The 20,290-nt window shown below is 37.1% G+C and overlaps 1 long non-coding RNA gene across 1 annotated transcript in view; it reads right to left on the reverse strand.

Annotated features, from left to right (window-relative positions):
• Positions 1–20,003, reverse strand: part of LOC311432522 — a 39,888-nt gene extending 19,885 nt beyond the window's left edge. Inside the window, exon 1 of the long non-coding RNA XR_014690115.1 lies at positions 19,931–20,003. This is a non-coding gene — a long non-coding RNA (uncharacterized lncRNA). The remainder of the gene's footprint in view (positions 1–19,930) is intronic.
• Between the last annotated feature and the right edge of the window lie 287 nt (positions 20,004–20,290).

Raw genomic sequence — 20,290 nt, forward strand, 5'->3', positions numbered from 1 at the left:
CAGAAGCCTCACATATATCTGTTGTACCTCCAAGTGTGGGACAAAATATGATCCAAAGGTGTAACAGTTCTACAACGAGTGAACGAAGAAAAATTATACATTCCACAAGTCTTTTAAAACATAGTAGTGGCATCTAGTGAGCAAAACATCAATTTCTATTGGGAAGAAATTCAAAAGTGGTATTGAACATTGAATTAGCTAGAAAAAAAAAAAAAAAACAGCACAAAGGAGTTAAAAACACCTCCAGTAATTAAAGTACGAATCACAGTTCTGACCAGAAACTATATCACATGAAAGATCAACATGTAGGTTGCACCATAATAATGAATGTAAGAAATAGAGACATTCCTAGACCACATTACTTCTGCTCTGCCAGCAAATTAAATAAATAAATAAATAAATAAAACTAAATCTGTCTCCTTCACATTCCCAGTGGCTTGTTGGCTTGTTTTAGTAACTTCTCTCTGCCTACATAGAAAAAGACAACTATATTTTCACAGATGGAAATAAGTAACTCTCTTCTGTCAGGGTTTGGCAACTGCTGCCCCATATTGGAAGATCTGGGAACTCTTCAACTTCAGCAAATTGTGCAAAATGTATGTATGTTGTATACAGCATAGTTTGTCTTGCAATATAAGATACTCAGTAAAGGGACCTGATTCATGCAGCAGTTTTGAGAAAATTCTAGAACTGCAAGGACAGCTTCAGACCACTTTTTTGAAATGCATAGTGTGTATCAGTACATACATGTATCTTTGCATCATCTTATTACTGAACATGAAGCAATGTAGTGAATACACAGTTTTCCTAAGAGCTGTTATTCATCCATAACATTTGGAGTCCTGAAGCTGCAGAGCTGCCCAGTTCTACATGAATATGAAGAATAATTCCACACCTATGCCCTACAGCACACCATTCAAAAATGTGTTTTTCAGTCTCACAATATGGACTATATAATGCATTAGGTGAGAATAAACAAAAAACAAACAACAACAATGTAATATAGCAAAATAATGGCAAAATAAGTGCTGTGATACCATAAAGGAGTCTTGCTCTAAAAGGTTATAAAATTGCTGGAGGGCTTTTAAGGCTTGCTAGGGGCCCAGATTACAAATATATTATTTTCTGCAATTAATTGGAAAGGTGTCCTGAAAATAAAGGAATACAATTTGGCTGTTTGGAATACAATAGCCAAATTGTGTAAAATGCTTCATTTAAATGTCCTGTTGGTGGTTCTCCAGGTATTTATCAGACAATGTATCAGCTGCCTTTTACATACAAAGAATGTAAGGAGTATATTGCCTATTTCCTCATAACAGATTTTTGGCAAAGATGGAATCAATGCCCATTTCTACTTTCTCCATTTGTGCTTAAGCATGAGAGTGCTTGACCTGGCATCTCATCCAAAGTTGCACTATCAGATCTTGATATTGATTATTTTTCTAGCTTTTAGTCTTATGCTTTTTTTGCATCTACTGGGTTCCATCCTTCCTTTTCCCTTGGAGAGGGGCAAAAGCAAGCAAGCAACTAATTAAAGAAAAAAAAAAAAAAAAAAAAAAGTCAAGAAAATCCTAAACATATCAAGTTAACTTTCTGGTTTACATCACCCAATGTGTTATCATTTTACTGAAGCCTGCATGTGAAGGACTCACTTTCCTCCCAGCCCTGGGGCAGTGATTGAAACACAATGTACTCCTATGAGTGGACTGCACCTTTGGAAGGTCTGGAATAGCTTTTCTGGAACTTCTCACTTCAATCTATTTTGAATAGATTTCAAAGTATAGATAATGAGACTGGCTGTAGCAACAGAAGCTCTAACATTCTCCAGGTGGAACATGGGACTATAAACCTGGAAAACTGCAGACTTGCCTGATGTTTATATACTAAGGGTGAAGTTTGTACCTTATTGATATTGTTGGGAATTTTTGTTACCACATAACATATTTTCTGGTATACGATTCTGAAGAGATTAATGTTAACACAATGACAAACAAACAAACAAAAAGTTCTTTGGATGTATAAAACTGGGAATATTAAGCAATGACAAGAAAGTTACCTTCAGCTTCTGTTATGCACAGTATTCATAAGACAAATACTCAACCTTACTTGTGTCTATGTTTTGGGGAGGATATCAAATATTGCAGTTCAAAGGAGGGTCACAGAAATTTTATGGGGCCTGGAAAACAAGATTTTTCAATTAGGGCTTTAGGAGAGCAGCTTAGCAGACAGAAGCTCGCGCACAAACTACAGGCACACACACAGAGAAATTCTGATAACAAGCTCTTCAACCCTGTTGACAAGGAATTTGCAAGATATTTTCTGGACACTAATTTAGTGAAATTCAATCCCTGAACATGTTTGATAGGGAAAGTGATTAAACATACGCAAAGCCAGGGACTGTGACTTAAACTTTTTAAAGTGAAACTGAATCTCTGTAATAAAATTTCACTTTCATTGAGCCTTAAGGAAAATTTCTCTTGGCCTCTTCGTTCCACAGATAAATATGTTTGAACATAGATGAAGGAGTAGTGAGGGGACACTGAGCCAATCGGAACTGCAGTTCTTTCAGATGTCAGAACAGATGGGTCTATATATCCTACATCCTACAAGGTGAGGACCTTAGATACACCCATAGATATTGCACCTCCATGTTATATTACACATTTAATGCTTCAAATTTTCAGTTTCTCACAAAATAGTCAGGAAGAATTATTTCCTCTCTGCTTTATACAGCAGAATTTTTTTTTTTTTTTTTATTGTCGTCTTACTCTTACATATCAGAAAAAGACCACAGCAGGGGATGGGTTGTTATGACAGAAGAAAAAGAAAAAGATCTTTCTGGACCCTGGCCAGTTCACCTCACTAACTTTCTCTTTCAGATCACACCTGTGGGCTCTAGAGGCTGGGAGCTCCCACAGGGGCTCCCCAGGGATGATCAGGGCTGGGACTGGAGGTTAGGACACAGACAGAGCACATCTGAAGGCTTGGTGCAGGACTAGGGCTGGGTGAAATCAGACCAGGGGGAGCAGGGCAGTCCTATCTCTGGGAATCAGGCATCTCCTTGAAGACATAGATGAGCCAACGCCAGGATGGACCATCAGCTTGTGGGTGGGTGAACCCAGCTTGGTGCCCAATGTAAATAAAAAAATTAGTGAAAGGATTGAAAGGGTAGGCATCCCTGCCAGATGCTTATGGAGATCCAAGAAAAGAAACAGAGTACTAAGCCCCTCCTGTAGTAGCCAAAAGAACAGATTCTGGCTGGGAAAAGATGTTGCTTTCCTCCATTGGATGGGTGATGCAACATCCTTGCCAGGGGGCAGACCCCATTTTTCTTCTTATCAGCTGGAGAAACTGGACACGGCAAAGGTTAATCAAATCAGATAGTCTATGTCCATGAATAGGAGGCAATATTTCAACAGTTATTGAAAAGAGATTGAAACAGTAGGGTCTAAATTCTTTGGTTGTGAAACCAGTGATGGCCTGCCAGTTCTTCGGCCAACTCTGTCCTTGTTTACAATGCCCAGACAGGTCCAAAGTATGCAAGATGATCTCAGTCCCCAGTGGGAGACCATTTAGCTGCTTAAGCTAAAAGTAAATGAAAATAAAAATAAAATAAAATAAAATAAAAAGATGCCACTTTGTGAAACCTCTGCATTAGCTTCAGACTTGGGGAGCTGAAGCTGCCAAGGTAAGTTCCATCCAGGCTCCATCCAGCAAGACCAATTTCCAAATCCCTTTAGACAGCTGTAATTTTCCAGGACCTGCTTTCATTCTTCAAAGAGTACCTGAAAACTCAGTTGTATCCCTTTCTTTCTATCCCAAGGATACAGACAATGAGCCTGACAGAACTCTGAGACAAAAACAGGTGCTGAAAATACTTGTGCTTCCTTAGCTATCTTTGTTCTAGAGACTTATGAGAAAGTAAGGATTAACAAATAAAATAAACCAGCTTTAAGTCTTTTTCTGTCCATTAGAACCTTTTTTTTTTTTTTTTTTTTTTTTTCCCAGGCTACTGTTAGGCATCATACGGGTTTCCAATCCCTGTGCAGAATCTCTCTGCACAGAGACTTTGCAGAATAGTATAGAAAGTATTTCACAGAATCACAGAATTTCTAGGTTGGAAGAGACCTCAAGATTATCAAGTCCAACCTCTGACCTAACGCTAACAGTCCCCACTAAACCATATCCCTAAGCTCTACATCTAAATGTCTTTTAAAGACTTCCAGGGATGGTGACTCCACCACTTCCCTGGGCAGCCTGTTCCAATGCCTCACAACCCTTTCGGTAAAGAAGTTCTTCCTAACATCTAACCTAAAACTCCCCTGGCGCAACTTTAGCCCATTCCCCCTCATCCTGTCACCAGGCACGTGGGAGAACAGGCCAACCCCCACCTCACTACAGCCTCCTTTAAGGTATCTGTAAAGAGCAATAAGGTCGCCTCTGAGCCTCCTCTTCTCCAGGCTGAACAAGCCCAGCTCCCTCAGCTGCTCCTCGTAGGACTTGTTCTCCAGGCCCCTCACCAGCTTCGTCGCCCTTCTCTGCACCCGCTCAAGCACCTCGATGTCCTTCTTGTAGCGAGGGGCCCAAAACTGAACACAGTACTCGAGGTGCGGCCTCACCAGAGCTGAGTACAGGGGGACGATCACCTCCCTAGCCCTGCTGGCCACACTGTTTCTGATACAGGCCAGGATGCCGTTGGCCTTCTTGGCCACCTGAGCACACTGCTGGCTCATATTCAGCCGACTATCCACCATCACTCCCAGGTCCTTCTCTGCCTGGCAGCTCTCCATCCATTCCTCTCCCAGTCTGTAGCTCTGCTTGGGGTTATTGCACCCCAGGTGCAGGACCCGGCACTTGGCCTTGTTGAACTTCATGCAGTTGACCTCAGCCCATCAGTGCAGCCTATCCAGATCCTCCTGCAGAGCTTTCCTACCCTCGAGCAGATTGACACATGCGCATATTTTGGTGTCATCTGCAAACTTACTGAGGGTGCACTCAATGCCCTCATCCAGATCATCGATGAAGATATTAAAGAGGACGGGCCCCAGCACCGAGCCCTGGGGGACGCCACTAGTGACTGGCCTCCAACTGGACTTGACTCCATTTACCACAACTCTTTGGGCCCGGCTATCCAGCCAGTTTCTAACCCAATGAAGCGTGCGCCAGTCCAAGTCAAGAGCAGCCAGTTTCTTGAGGAGAATGCTGTGGGAGACGGTGTCAAAAACCTTGCTGAAGTCAAGGTAGATGGCATCCACAGCCTATTTGCAGAATACTCTTCAAAATGAAATGAATTACTTGGCAAAAAGAGACGTTTTTCACAGTGGAAATACTGAAGTTATTTTGATTCTTTTTTTTTTTGTCATCTAATTTCCTTTGTTTCTTTAATAGTTTAAAAAGCCAAAGGAAAAAATTGTCACAATTTAAGTGTGAGAGGGTCTCATAATTTATAACTTTTTGACAGCAATCAAAGGGAATCACAGGAAGACTGAAGATTGGAAGTGCTGATACCTGGAAAGATACATATAAATAACAGCACATGCCAAAAGGTATCTCTTTAGGTTGCAATTCATTTTTCAAACTCTTTTATTAATTATTGCATGATGTTCCCAATCCTTGGAACACTTCCTTTCCTCTTATTAGTATCAGCAGTATAGACCTCTTAGAAAATATCAACTGGAAGTCGGGAAGGAGTCCACTAGACTACCAAGTCTAAGTTCCTCACTTTGATCAAAGCACAAGGTAACATTTTCATGAATACATGCTTTAGCTACAGAGTAGCTTAATGATCCCACTTCCATCTCAGTCTTTCAAATTTTTCCTCCCTCTTTCTCTCCCATCCATACCCCTTTTTTAAAAGCACAGATAAAAGTTTAAAGAATGCCATCCAAACCAAATTTATTGCTTTAAAAAATCATATTTGAATCAAAAAGTAGGATTTGAAAGGTAAAAAAAATACAGTATCTAATAAAACCAAGTCATTAAAACAGTACCAAAGTCCCTTTTTTTTTTCTTTTATTTAATAGAAAAATCTTGATTTTTTTTCTCCACCCTCATCTTTTCAACGCTGTACTAGTTCTGGAGAAGAAAGTAAGTAAAATAATTGTGGAAAAATGAACATGAGCAGATAATGCCAAACAATTTTGTGTCTTAGTTCAAATAGGGAGAGGAAAGACTACAGTAACAGACAAGTTCTGTGACCTAAAATGTAATTAATCTCACTTAAGTACATTACAGAGTTTTATCTTTAACAGCCAATGTTCCTTTAAGAATTAAGGGAGTATTTTGACCCTAAGGATAGAATCACAAAGAAGCCTCCCAGCATAGTATGATTAATTAGCTTTTTTTAAAAAGTAATGGGTAGAATCAAGATTAGACTGCAGGACCAAGTACAAAACAATAGCTTGTTTTATTCCCTGCAGTTTTAATGCATGGAGATGACAGTCTCTTCACAAATGTCTCACTTAGATGGTGCTCCAAGCCCCAGGTCAGAATTAGCAAAAAAAAAAAAAAAAAAAAAAAGGGGGTAAATCAATGACATGTCCTTTGGTTTCATGACAGTTATTCACAGATTTGAAAATACTAGGATTGTATAATCTTTTCCATGGATTGTTCCTATAGTTTCCAATGACAGTTACGGGAAACATAGAATCATAGAATGGCTCAGTTTGGAAGGGACCTTAAAGATCATCTAATTCCAACCCCCTCTGCCATAGGCAGGGATGCCACAAACTAGATCAGGGCCCCATCCGTTCTGGCCTTGAACACCTTCAGGGATGAAGCATCCACAACTGGGCAACCTGTTCCAGTGCCTCACTACTCTTACACTGAATTTCACATAATGTTCCTGCTGGAGACTCGTGGTAGACAGAATCTACTGACTACTAAAAAGTTTCTGTCAAGTTTTAGTTTTTTACATATATGTGTTGCCTTTCAGCAGATTGACTTTTATCAATGAAGGTGATCATTTTGTTTGATGATGAGGAATGACTAAAAGATGTGGAATTGAGTAAAAGGATATGGAAGAATATGGAAATGAGTAAAAAAAACAACAACAACAACAACAACAACAAAAACTATCAAGCAGCACATTTAAGCTCACAAGCCTATGGTGAAGTTATTACAGCACTGTACAGGGATCCATGGAATCTCCAGTTTAATTCTAACCATTTAGCTGTTAGATAACTTAGATTGCCTGTTTCTTTATAAAATAGGGCTCAGGATAGGATATTTCTATAAAGTGTTTTGAGATTTCAAAGTCAATATTATACATAAAGGTTACTTATTTTTACTATAGCCAAAGCCATTAGAGGAGAAATTTATTTTCTGCATAAATCAGTCACAGTTTGCCAAACTTGTAAGATTTCATATTTAAGATTTACCATATATGGAACAAGGCTCTATTTGCAAGCTGTCCTGAACAAGAATTCTTTTTCTGGTGTATAATTTCTATTGTTCATGTCTATTTATTGTAAAGGAAATAGATCGTATTGTACCAGGCACAAAGGTGGTATTAGCTAGTAGGTGCCTTTGCTATTGAAGTAATAAATTATCAAGTTTTTATATCAGCTTTACTAAAGAGGTAACTGTGTTCATACACTGAACAAATGGAGCATTGTTTCAGAGAAGAGATTCTGATTCAGAAGGGATTCTAAAGTTCATTGCATTGAACAGATAAAAGAATCACTTTCTCTTCTGTACTATATGATAATATACAATTACACATAGAAAAAGCACACACAACTAGACATTCCCACCTGAAAGAGATAAAAATTGAACATCTATATTTGGAACATCATAATCTTTCCACATTTCATCTTAAAATAAATGTTTCTAATGCTGTTGTATTGACCCCATAGCAATGAGAGAGATGAAAAAAAAAACCTTGTTGTTGTTGTTGTTGTTTTGTTTTTTTTGCATTGAATTGTTAAATTAAATTGTCTACACATTTGCACACTAACTATGCTTCTTTTTTTCTCTCACTTTTTGGCCTATGTCATTTTATTTCCACGCAAAGAGTTTGGCCCTTTGGTGCATTACAGAGAATCCAAGGGACTAACCTTTCAGTGTTGGGAAACAGCTAATGTTCCTGCCAGTGAGCTAAAGCTGGAGTATCCCTTTGTCATGGCCAAATTTATGACATGGATCAAAAACTATAAAAAGCTGTGTTGCATCCTGCCATTAAGGAGAATTAATATTTTCAGTGGTATGTTAACCAAAGTTTTTCCAGTGTCTCTCGTTAAAAGCAGATTGTTGACTTTTCATCCTGGTGTGCCAAACATTTTCACTGAAACCCTAACAAGACTTTCATCTTACAACCATTATTTCTTAATGGACTTGGATAGGGGTAGTGTATGGGAATGGATTTCCTTTTCAGCTCAGCGCAATGGCCCATCATTAGTGTGCTGGGTCTTGGAGAACCATTACACATGCAAACATTTAAAGTATTTCCAGGGTAACTACTTTTCTTTCCTGAAATGTAATTCATGTTTTATCTATTATATTTAAGCAACATTTGGTCACATTTCATGTTTCAAGTATCTCTAGTATGATCACTTCTCATTCTGCTGTATAGTAAAGTCATAATGAGTGAGATCAGGCACAAAAATATTTTTTTATGGACTGTATTTTGTAGAACTTTCCCCTCACCTTGGGCAATAAATCTGTCTCTAAAACCATGAACCCCAAATGCTGACCATTTGACAAGAATACTGTATGACGACATCACTTGCCACTTATTTCTTATAATTGAGTAGATTATTGCCTTGGAAAAAAAAAAAAAAAAAAAAAAAAACACTTACTGTTTGCCCTTTTAGTGCTTCTGTTTTTAGTGATATTCTATTCATTCCTGTTTTCCTACTAGTAATGCCCTCATATCTGCCACTAAACAGCACTCATTTGCTTTGCAGGACTGTATCTTTTTTTTCAAGCTGACAGAAGCTGTGTCAACTGCTTTCAAAAGCTGCCTATTCCTCCCATTAAGCCCTTTCATTCCTAATATGTACTTCTAAAGATTCCTTAACAATTACATACACAGATGCAGTTTTAGAAACTTTCAACCTTTGATGGTATTTTGAATCATGGCCCTATTGGCAGTAAATGAACTCAAAGTAACAACCCTGGAGTGTGATACCATCAGTTCTAAGAAGCTGTGTAATATTTATATGTCTTCATTCAGACTTTATATCAAATGTAACAGGCTTTGCAACCTTCATTAAGAAAAGCTGGCACCCAGAGGTTACCATATGTTCCTCTTTTTAGACTAGAGTTTAAGTGCAGATGTATATTTATTTTTTCCACTCTACAGTCCTCCCTGAACTGTTCTTACTCCAAAACTAATGAAACCATTGCTTTAATCCCCACTGGCCTTCAGGGTACATCATATGGTCCTTACTACTTAAGACTTCTTTTTAGTGTGCTTTCTTTTTCCTTATTTCTGCAGTATTTATAATGTCCCTGTTCAAGGGGCTTTACTTTTTCTAGGGGCAACGGGGAAACTAAAACCTCAGTTCCACACTGAAGGTGCAACTGAAGACAAATCTGTCTATATCAGACAGTTCATTCTCCACCCTTTCCCACTTGCCTGGAATTTTCTCAATTATCTGGACATTTTCTCAATTATCTGGAATTTTCTCAATTATAAGGACAGCCTTCTTTAATAACAGACTTGTTGGGCACTTTTAAATTGGGCTGCTCACAGTTTTAAACCAAAGATTCTTCCTGTAATCCAGCTATTGTTTATTTATACAGCATAGTTACTGAAGACATCCAAATTCTGAACCCAAGGTTATTACTTAAGGCTTTGTGATAGGCACTAGCCACCTTCCATATAGCAGAAGTATGTATCTGAAATGTTTATTATTAATCTTTCTGCATTGTAATATTTCAAAATTTACTTCAGGCCTGATCCAAATGGTCTTTGAATTAGTGAAAGCACCACAAATGCAGTGGGCATTTTTTTCCTGATGAGGAACATATTCCAATTCATTTGAACTATGGACTCTATCCCACTGCCTTGATTCAGACGAGTAACCTTTAGTCAGAATAGCAAATGCAGGGCATGCTGGAGGTCTTAGGGTTATTGCTGAAAATAACAGCTACACATTTGGCCCAATTTTCTTCTTTCCTTTTATGCAGTGGATATTTTGCAAGAGATGAATGCCTCTGTGCTTGATACTAGTCTATAAGATTAAATTTTTATACTATATTTTATACATCGGCAAATCCCACTGAACTCATACTATTTTATGCTTCTTCTTAGAGGAGACTATTATATATGTAAGCTGAATCTCTTAACTATATCAAATCCAATATAAACACCCTCTTTATAAGACACACCTCACTCTAATGCTCAGTGTGGAACTCCTAACAAAAATTATAAATGGAGCGCTTTGTTCAGGCATTTAACTCTTTCATTCCTAATATCAAATCACAATGCTTAAGCTGTTTTTATTTTGCACTTGAAAATAAATATAAAGGGAAGCCGTAACTTAACCCATATGATGTGTTAGAGCAAATCTGGGGGAAGATTTTAACAAGACACAAAAACTTAGGATGTGACCTAGCCAAAAATCTGACTTTTTTAATCTCATTTTTTCAGAAGGGTGTAATGGAGAGCTGGGAACTAATGGGGGGAAGGGGAACGTGCTAAAACTTTGCTAATTGTTGGAGCATTCAAACCTGTTTTCATTTATTTGAAATTATTACATAATGGAAGTGGGACGCTATAATTCAACCCAAATGGACGACTTCAATAAGCGGGTGGAAATGATTCAGTACATTAAAGAGAAGCTGCTTCAATAACAAATCTTTATTATAATCAGGAGTGAAGTGGTTAATTTAAGTTTTTACTGAAAAACAGGCTGGCAAAAATGTTTCCAGGGATGTGGGGATTTTTTTCCTTTTACTCAGTAGGGGTTTGGAGAGGAGGTTTGGAAGGGAAGGAGGGCTTTGGTTCCAGGATCCCCGCATTCCCACGAGTTCCATTAAGGAAGGGGGAAGGGCTTCCTGCTGAGGCAGCCATCTGCAGCTTTCTGTGAACAGCAGGAACCAAAGGCCTGGTAAAAGGAGAGTAAACCCAGGGTGACAATTTTGTCTGCATTCAAAGGCAAAATGTGGCTGATTTTTTTATTAGTGGTATTATTATTACTACTATTATTACTATTAAGGAGGAGGGAGGGCTTCTCTGGCAGAATTAGTGGGTCTATATTGGTATATTAATTATGAGTGAACAATAGCTTTGCAGGCAGAAAAGTGGCTAGCGCAAACACACCCTGACAGCCTCTCCTGGAATGTGCTGCCGACAGCAAGCTGGGATTGTCATCATCCAAGCTACTGTCGCTCTGCTGCAAACTATCTGGAGTCCATGGATGCATGTCTGAGGTCCCCTTAAATTATTGCTTTCTAGGCTAGAGTAAATTAGACCTGGATTTTTGTAAAGTGCTGTCACTTAATACCTATTTTATTAAGGTTATTTTTATGCCCATAATTTGAGGCTAACACATCTGTTATTTCCTCCACTGCCTGGCTTTGGTGAATGTTGCCTATGGAAAGTAACAAGAGTGACACTGGAAAAAATAACAAGGGTGTTTTAACTTCCAACATCTGGAGAAAACAATATTAAGGAAACAGGAACAAATAGGTACGGTAGCCTACAAAGCAAAAGTCCAATTTTTAACAACAGGACATAGTTTATACTGTACAGTAGATTTTTATTATTTTAGTCTGGGCAATCTAATACAAAAAATAAGGTTGAAAAATCTCATTAAGGAAGCTGCAGTTCCAGTTCTTGTTTAGGTCATCCTAATGCCAAAACCCCAGGTACAAAGGGAAAAATAATAATAAATATATAAAGGTACTAATATCCCTTCCAGAAAAGGGTTTCAAAATTCCATCCTAAAAACTTCCTGTTATGTAGTTTTCAATTAAGTTTTATCACTGCAACATATATGTCCCTGGCTGCTACCTACAGAGATGCAGAAAATTCTAAAGTATCATAGGAAACTTCAAATCTTCAAAACTGAATTAAATATTCCTGTGGAGTGATAAATAACAAGATTAAAACAGCAGTGGTAGGGGGAAACAATAAATAAATAAATAAATAAAATAAAATAAAATAAAATAAAATAAAATAAAATAAAATAAAATAAAATAAAAAAGAGAGAGAGAGACATATAAAACCTCTTAATATTTGTATTCACAAGATTGAATATAATAAAATAGAAAATATATCAAGAAATATTTTAAGGAAAGGGATGTATTTACAATACAAACATCAATTTGGAAATACCACAATTCCATACCACTGTTTTTTTCTTTTTAAATTTGATAGATTTATTTTTACAATGTGCATTCCTAAACCCTCCCATTTGTTGTCTGAATTCCTGTTTGTGACCTTGGAATTCCAAATTTATGATGTCATCCTCTGCCTTTTTTTTCTAAGGGCATTGTATTAGAAAATGAAAACAGTATGAAAATACTTCTCTATACCTTCATACCCTCTCCATTTCTCCTGTTAATAAGCATAATCTTGGCACCAATTAAAGAGAGAGAGAGATAGAAATATATATTTTTTAATGGAAAGGTAACTTATACTTATCATACTCTGTAAACCAGAAGGCCTTACTTTGTTTCACAAACATTACGGGATGTGTATAGCAGCAGCTGATAATTTCTAGCTACTGTTTTGGGGTATGGACAAGATTTCTGCTTTCATTTAATATTTTCTTTTAAAGAAAACAGTACATAATACTGCTGAAGATTTTTTATTACTTTTTTTTCCCCATTTAACTCTCCAAAAGGAAGACTCTGTTTCCAGTTGCAAATGATTGTTTTTGCAGTTCTACTCATATGAAGACTATAGGTAAGTAAAACTGTTTCTCCTGCCAGTAATGAGAAGTAGATAAATAGTAGTTAAAAGTAGTTAATAACAGATGCTCCTAATGGCAGAACCATTTCTTATGACAGCAAAAGCCATTACACACCTAAAATGGTTGTGCTTTCAGTTCCCAGTACAAGTAATACCTGCCCCAGGTTAGTAACACACCCCTGCATTTGAATAGATTGGCTTTCAATGCTAACAAGGCTAAAGGTACACCTGGGTGTTTTTCTGAGAAGGTTTACTTCCTAGGTACATAAGAGTGACTCCAAGCATGGGTGAAATAACTCTGTGTGCTCTACAAGCTGGCCAGGCTATGAAATGACAGGTTGCAACACAGGAGAAATTCAGAGAGTCACAAGAAGCTACAGTTAAAAATAATACCTGTTAAAAGTTTAGTGCATCAGGAAAGCTGACATAATGAATGCTAGCCTAGTATTTTAACAGATTTTACAATTGCTCAGCACTTCACAGGATTAAGTTCAAAATTATCTCTACAAATAACATTTCCTTCATGACCCTAAAATACAAGTTTTTCTAAAGAAACTTGGGGGCCCAAAACCACATAAATCAAATTTTAATTAATTAAATAAATAAAATAATCTGCCTCAAATACCACCAAGATGACAATGTTTGTAGAGTGTTAAGAAGAGAACCTTTTACTATCTTTACATCATAAAATATTGTTTTTGTCATATCATATGAGGCTGTAAATATAATGCAGTACCCCAATGCTGAAATCAAAGTGCTTCAGCAACATAGCTGTTTTACCATTTTACAGAGAAAAATAAATAAATAAATATAAAAATTTAAAAAAAAAAAAAAGAAACCTACACCTTTGCATTAATAACTTTACAGTTTAAATGTTCAGGAGGCCAAAGTGATTATTCTGAGGCAATTAGATTTTCCTAGCTGTGCCCATTTCTAAGCCCACAGCAGTTTCCACAGAGATGCTAGTTCTGACATGTTTCCCTCCTGGAGAAACACCAGATACTCTTACAGAATTTCTAGACATTTAATGTCCACAGTGTGGATTGGAATAATATACTAGGTGGATTATTTCTTTATATATGTTTATATCAACTTCTTCTATGATTGTTCTATATTACTTAGTGCAGAAAACACTTTGTGCTTGAATACATTGAAACGTAGCAGGCATTACTGAAGAAAGATACATCTGTTTGAATAGCATCTATTTTTTTTTTCTCAGTTGGTTAATATTGTAATAGCTTTAACTCTCAGAGGAATGGTTTACCTATGAATAGCACCTCGGAACAACATGTACCCACATATATATGCATTCACAAAAAGAGTAAAATTCAACACTGAATATATAGTTATCAAGAGACCTCTCTATCACTAAGTCCTTGATGTAAGGCTCCAGTGGGATTTGAAAAATGTATGGGCTCTTTTCCAACCCTGTGAGGTGAATTATATCCAGTGAGACTGTAGATATGCCTGTGAAGACAGGTGCAGGCAGTTCCCTCAGTTCCTCTGTGTCTCTGGTCCCAGTCTGCTGCAATCCAACTCCATCACAGAGGCTACACAACCACATTTAGATGAGAGGTAGGATGTATTGGCTTGAGCACAGTCACACTTCAAACATATTAGCTAAGAGTCTACCAACTAGTTCATGAAATGGGTCTTTTGTACGCAGAATGCTGCTTAGAAATCAAATTGCAGAAAGTAATGATGTCTTTCTAAATTTGTCATACAAATTTAAAAAAGAAAACTTATATAGCAGTACAAATAGCCTTAAAAGTGAACAATATGAAATTGTTCAAAATTGAGTATCAGTGAGCACATTACAGTTTTGAAAAAAAAAAATCCAGTGAGTTTATTTTTAAAGATACACAGTCGCATCCAGTCTTCACGGTAAAAGAAATAAGGTCAAGAGGCCAGTTTTTCTTTTAAATCCTGATATCCTTCCTCATTTATAATATATGCCACAGAATGAAGTGGAAGAGGTAAATGGAGCAATGAACACCAACTGCTTTACTGACAGTTTTTGTAGTACCAAAGCAAACTACACTGTTTTTACTTTTAATACTGACAATTCACCAGCTGAAATACTGACCAAAGGCCACCAGCTCAGTAAAGTACCTAAATATATTTTCAAGCATTTTCTGAGTGTGTAAAGTAAAACAAAAGCTTAGATTAAAGCGTATGCTGAATTACTTTGCTAAATTAGAACTTTGCTCCACATAAACTGCAGTTGCAAAACAAGCAATTACACTACAAATTATTCTGAAATTATTCCAAATGCTTATCACAGAAATCTAATTAATTCATAATACTGGAAAGTCAACAGGCAGACCAACATCTGTCAACTTGTGTTTGGAACAAGATTGCTGAGCTTGAGCTCAGCAAACTAACCAAGGGGTCTTTGTAAAAGCTGTGATATTTGAAGGAACTGTACAGTGCAAAAGAAACTGAAAATATTTACTAACCCAAAAGCTGTTGCCCACTAGTGTTCTCAGCCAAGAGGCAGTGACACCCTTTTCATGTTCCAGTGGGATAACAACTCAGTTAAAAAATAAACCACGGGAAAGGTAAGGGTCATTGCTTCTGTGTTTGTATTAGACCTGGTTTGTCCTTAATTTTAACATATGAACCCCAAAATATATCCATTTCCTTTGTACCATGGGAAGAGGAGGTCTTTTAAAGCAAAACAAGTAATTGAAAAAAGCTATTTTCTGGCTTTAATAAGAAGTAAGTCAACATGATATAAAAAAGCCCTATGTATTGCAACACCTGTCACAACTTCAAAGAACATAAAAGTGGCTATTGTGAAAACAACAGGTGTCTGCCTAGAGATGTAAAGTCCAATATGTGGCAGAAGCACAGCAACTCAAGTAATTGCTGCTCAAAAACACACTCAAAACCCCTCTAAAAGCAAAACAGAGAGGAAAGGAAAGGAAAGGAAAGGAAAGGAAAGGAAAGGAAAGGAAAGGAAAGGAAAGGAAAGGAAAGGAAAGGAAAGGAAAGGAAAGGAAAGGAAAGGAAAGGAAAGGAAAGGAAAGGAAAGGAAAGGAAAGGAAAGGAAAGGAAAGGAAAGGAAAGGAAAGGAAAGGAAAGGAAAGGAAAGGAAAGGAAAGGAAAGGAAAGGAAAGGAAAGGAAAGGAAAGGAAAGGAAAGGAAAGGAAAACACCTATGATCCACAACAGTGGATACAATTAAACTGTCCATTTTCATATTATCTCAAAAGTAATATATCATCAAAGTATGCAAAGAGATACAAAAATAGGTTGGAACAGAACTGAGGTTGAGAAATCAGGCATTCAGGGCCAGGAAAGAGGGAAATGAAGATTGCTATTTAATTTTATTCTTTAAAATATGGCCTTACAAATGATGTAAATAGATAAATACAATACAAAGCGGATCATCAGGAAAAAAAAAAAAAAAAAAAAAAAAAAGAAAGAAAGAAAGAAAGAAAAAACAAACAAAACAAAAAAAGATAAAGCTTGCATGATCTGGGAGAGATATGATCTCAGAAAACTAAGTTTCCTTGTCAAAAAGGATTTAAAGCATCCCAAAGTCTCTAAACTGATAAATCTCTGATACAGTTCTGAAAACTGAGCAGAGTTGTCCAGTTAGACCAATTGAGAACATACTTAGTGACAAGAGCATTGATGATATTACAATTTTGTCCTAAAAGCAAGTTGCATATTAACTACAGTTTGCATAGGAGACGTTACCTTAGAATATGCTGTGGATAAAGGTATCATAGCTGAAATCTTAGGATGGCTCATTTATAACAATCTGTTCACGATTTCTTATTTTTGAGTCTACTGTGTCTAAATCTCTGCTAAGGGCAGACATTAAAATTTGGGGGTTAACAACATGAAATTTAATTTTCTTTTTTAACTACCCAAGAGGGACAGAGAGAGTAACATCCGCTTAGTAACCACACTTCCTCTGTGATGCTAACTGTGAAATATGTAGCTGGCCCAGGCTATTAACAAGAAGTATGCTCTTGAAGCATAGAAACAGACTGGATTGTTTGAAACATAGCAACAGACTGGGTTGCAGGGTCGTCCCTCACTGCTACCTAATTTGGCTTATTCAAGGATATTCATGGTCTGGGTCCCCTGAGGAACTGTCTTGATGACTCATATGAACACCATATCTGGTGTGTTTATCATCATGCTATTGTATATGAGAACAGAACATCACTTGCTTTATAGATAGGCAGATGTGTGTTTGATGTAAGGTTTTCAGGAGTGATTAGGTAACATAGACATTTATTCTCATTTTTTAAAAATGCCTCAAACCTGGGGAGCCTGTCTAATGGCTCAGCAAAGTCACTGAGATACTTTGGAGCCTCTTACCCTGGATTTTCAAAAATGTGAGCTTGCTCAGCAGATAAATAACTGTTTGGTTCCCACAAATAAGAAGACAGGAACATCATTTAGAACCAGTTCAAACCACCAAGGTTATATCTCATAGAATCAAAGCAGTTTCTTATTTTTAATGAGCCACCTTTTTCTCCTTTAGTACAACTCCTGAATCTCTTAACAGATCTCTCCTCAGTTATCAAATTCTTTGACCTGGAATTCTAAAATTTGCACTTTACATGAATATTATCTCTTCAAATCAATGGATTCTTATTTGGCTCAAAATAGAAAAAGGGGCATTCATTACTTTGTTGTGTTTTGCAGGAGGTACAATGCAGATTTCCAGCTGGATGAACTTGAGAAGAAAACCCTCTGAAGCTATCACAACCCTGTCAGATGTTTTGCTACTTTGCTCTGTGCAGCTTAGAGCAACTTCCATTTTAGGCTGCTTCTTACTGAATAGACAGCTTCAGATGTTCTCAGGATGAAAACTTAAGGCTGTACTTAATTAATCATGTTAGTTTTGTCCCAAATGTTTAACTGCCAACAACAACAACAAACAAGACAGTTATGAAATCTGAGTGAAGGTAGATTGAATGTTATCATTACTCTGCAGCATTGATGGGAATTCTAAAACTAGATTTGTATTAAGGCTTTATTTTAACTTATTTAGAATGTCAAACTTTATAAGAGCAAAAAGAGAATATACAACAGCATATTTTGAAGCAACAGTGGTTAAAACCTCTCTGCCTGCTTCAAAATCCCCAATCAATGTTTTCCTTTAAAGTTATGTTCCATGATTCAGGCTCTTGAGAATTTAAGTTCTTTGCTTCTTTGCCTGGCTTAGCCAGCTCAGTCAGGTCTTTGTCAGCAACTGGGAAGCATTGCGAGTGCGTAGCTACATGTTCATTAAGAACCAAACTGTGGTACATTTATTCATGATGAGCAGGAACTTATTCTCTCCTTATTAGTTTTAACAGGAGACCGTTAAGAGAAAATGCTGCAAAAGCCCAGCATTTAGTTGAGAAATTGATATATTTTCCAAGTATCAAACAGGATTGAAGTCTGCAAAATACAACTCCAAAACACAAGTTTCAGGTTTCATTGCAGCAGCCAAGAAGGTAACATTTCCTGATCTCTTGAGAGGAATTCTCTGCATCATATGCAGCTTTAACTTTTACCTAACAATACACTAGAAACTGTACAATATTCCAATTTCAATGAAAATAACAAACAAACAAATGAACAAAAAACTGGTCATGACAAGGGGATATCTGAGGACTAGCTCTCTTCCCAGCAGAGAAGTCTAGAAGTCTAATTCTATTTTATTCCAATAATGACTTCTTAACAATATACTCTATATTTCTCGTGTGTATAAAAAAGAAGATAAAGAGGTCTGTTTTACAGAAAAATCATTTGACCCAGGCTCCTACATGACACAGACTCCCTGAGAACCTCCCTGGAAGTGAAACACAGGGAGGAAACAGGTGTGGGAATGAGCCACGCACACATTTCCCTCAACAGTAGCCACAGCACCTGAACCCCACTCCTGCAGAAGCAATGTCTACAACATAGCATCAGATAGAGTTACAGTAGAATAAGAACAGCATAAGGTACCTTCTAAAAAACGAGAGTAGATGAAGGTGAAGAAATGTTTACGTAGAAAAAAGACAGCTAGGGAGAGAACAAAAATAAAAGCCCACAGAACCAAGGAATAGCAACTGAGAGTAAAATTATTCAAAAATTGATACCTAGTTCTGTAAAAGTAGTTAGTAATTAGTAAAAGTAATAAGTTCTGCAAAGTAATTCTCTCTAATGCAGAATATTTTTCATGTTACATATTTGTTAATCCTAACAGAGTTGCTAAACTCTGACTTAGTTGTATTCACCAGTGGGCATTCACACAGAATGCTTCAAGGATCTTTGATTCGTTGTATATTTCTATAGTATCTATCAAAAGGGAGTCTTGTTTCCTGGGTCACAAATAATGACAAGAACCCACTGACAGTTTTGCCTGCTGTCACTGATCCCTAGTATTTCATTACTACATCATAAACAGAAGAGATTCACTTCCATGCATTTCATAAAGGTTACAGCCAGTCTAAAAATACTCATCCGCAGCTTTCTCTTTTCTTGCAGACTAAAACAATGCACAGTATGATCACTTTCTAGCTACTCTAATCATTCTATGAAGTTTCCATTTTTGACCCTAAGTTTTGTTAGTGACAGTGTTCTTGTCCACCATGTTTCTACATTATAAGTATGCATAATCTCCACCTTTTATTTAAAATCATTCCCATAACCCATAAAACATAACTGCTAGAAAAATCTGTTTTTTCTATCTTTTGCTTTGCTGAGATCCTCCTGGACACATGCTGCCAGTTTTTAAATTGAAAGGAAAATGGACTTTCTACACAGATGGTAGTTTCTAATCCTTACCAAATTAACTGCCCTAACTGTGCAATATTCTCTGCATTGCAGTATTCACTCCCATCATGATATCCATCACCCACCCTCTTCCTTCCTCCACAGACTCTCAGAAGATTCACACTATATCCATTTCCAACTCTCCTCTCAGATTCCCAGGCAAATGCCAATCAAAGCTTCCTTTGTTGGTGATATGTACATTCCTCCATGAGCTATAAAGGGTAAGAATTTCCCAGCTTTCTACAGGCTATCATAGGCACGTGCAATATTATTGTCCCATAGTTTATCTTACCATACCCCAGAGAAATCTCATCATCCTGTTTTCTTTATATGGACTACAGATGTCTTAGCCAAGCTTCCTCACCACTGAGTCACTGACCAGAATTGTTTACGTCTTCATAATGAGTCACCTTCAGGATTTGGCTCATTGTCAATAAATGGGCTGACGGCTTCATTTAGCCTCTGTTTTGTCTCATTCTCCTTCATCTTGTCAAAGTAACTGTACCTGTTGGGAGTATGAATGCAAAATGGCTCCCTCCTACTTTTCCTTTTGCTTTCTTTGTGCTACTTCATGTAGACTGATGTCACTTTCTATCTCAAGATTGACTACTGTTCCAAAACTTTGACTTTCATGTTGTTCCAGGTTCCTGTG

Source organism: Aythya ferina (genome assembly GCF_964211825.1).
Source record: "Aythya ferina genome assembly, chromosome: 2".
In the NCBI taxonomy this organism is placed as follows: Eukaryota; Metazoa; Chordata; class Aves; order Anseriformes; family Anatidae; genus Aythya; species Aythya ferina.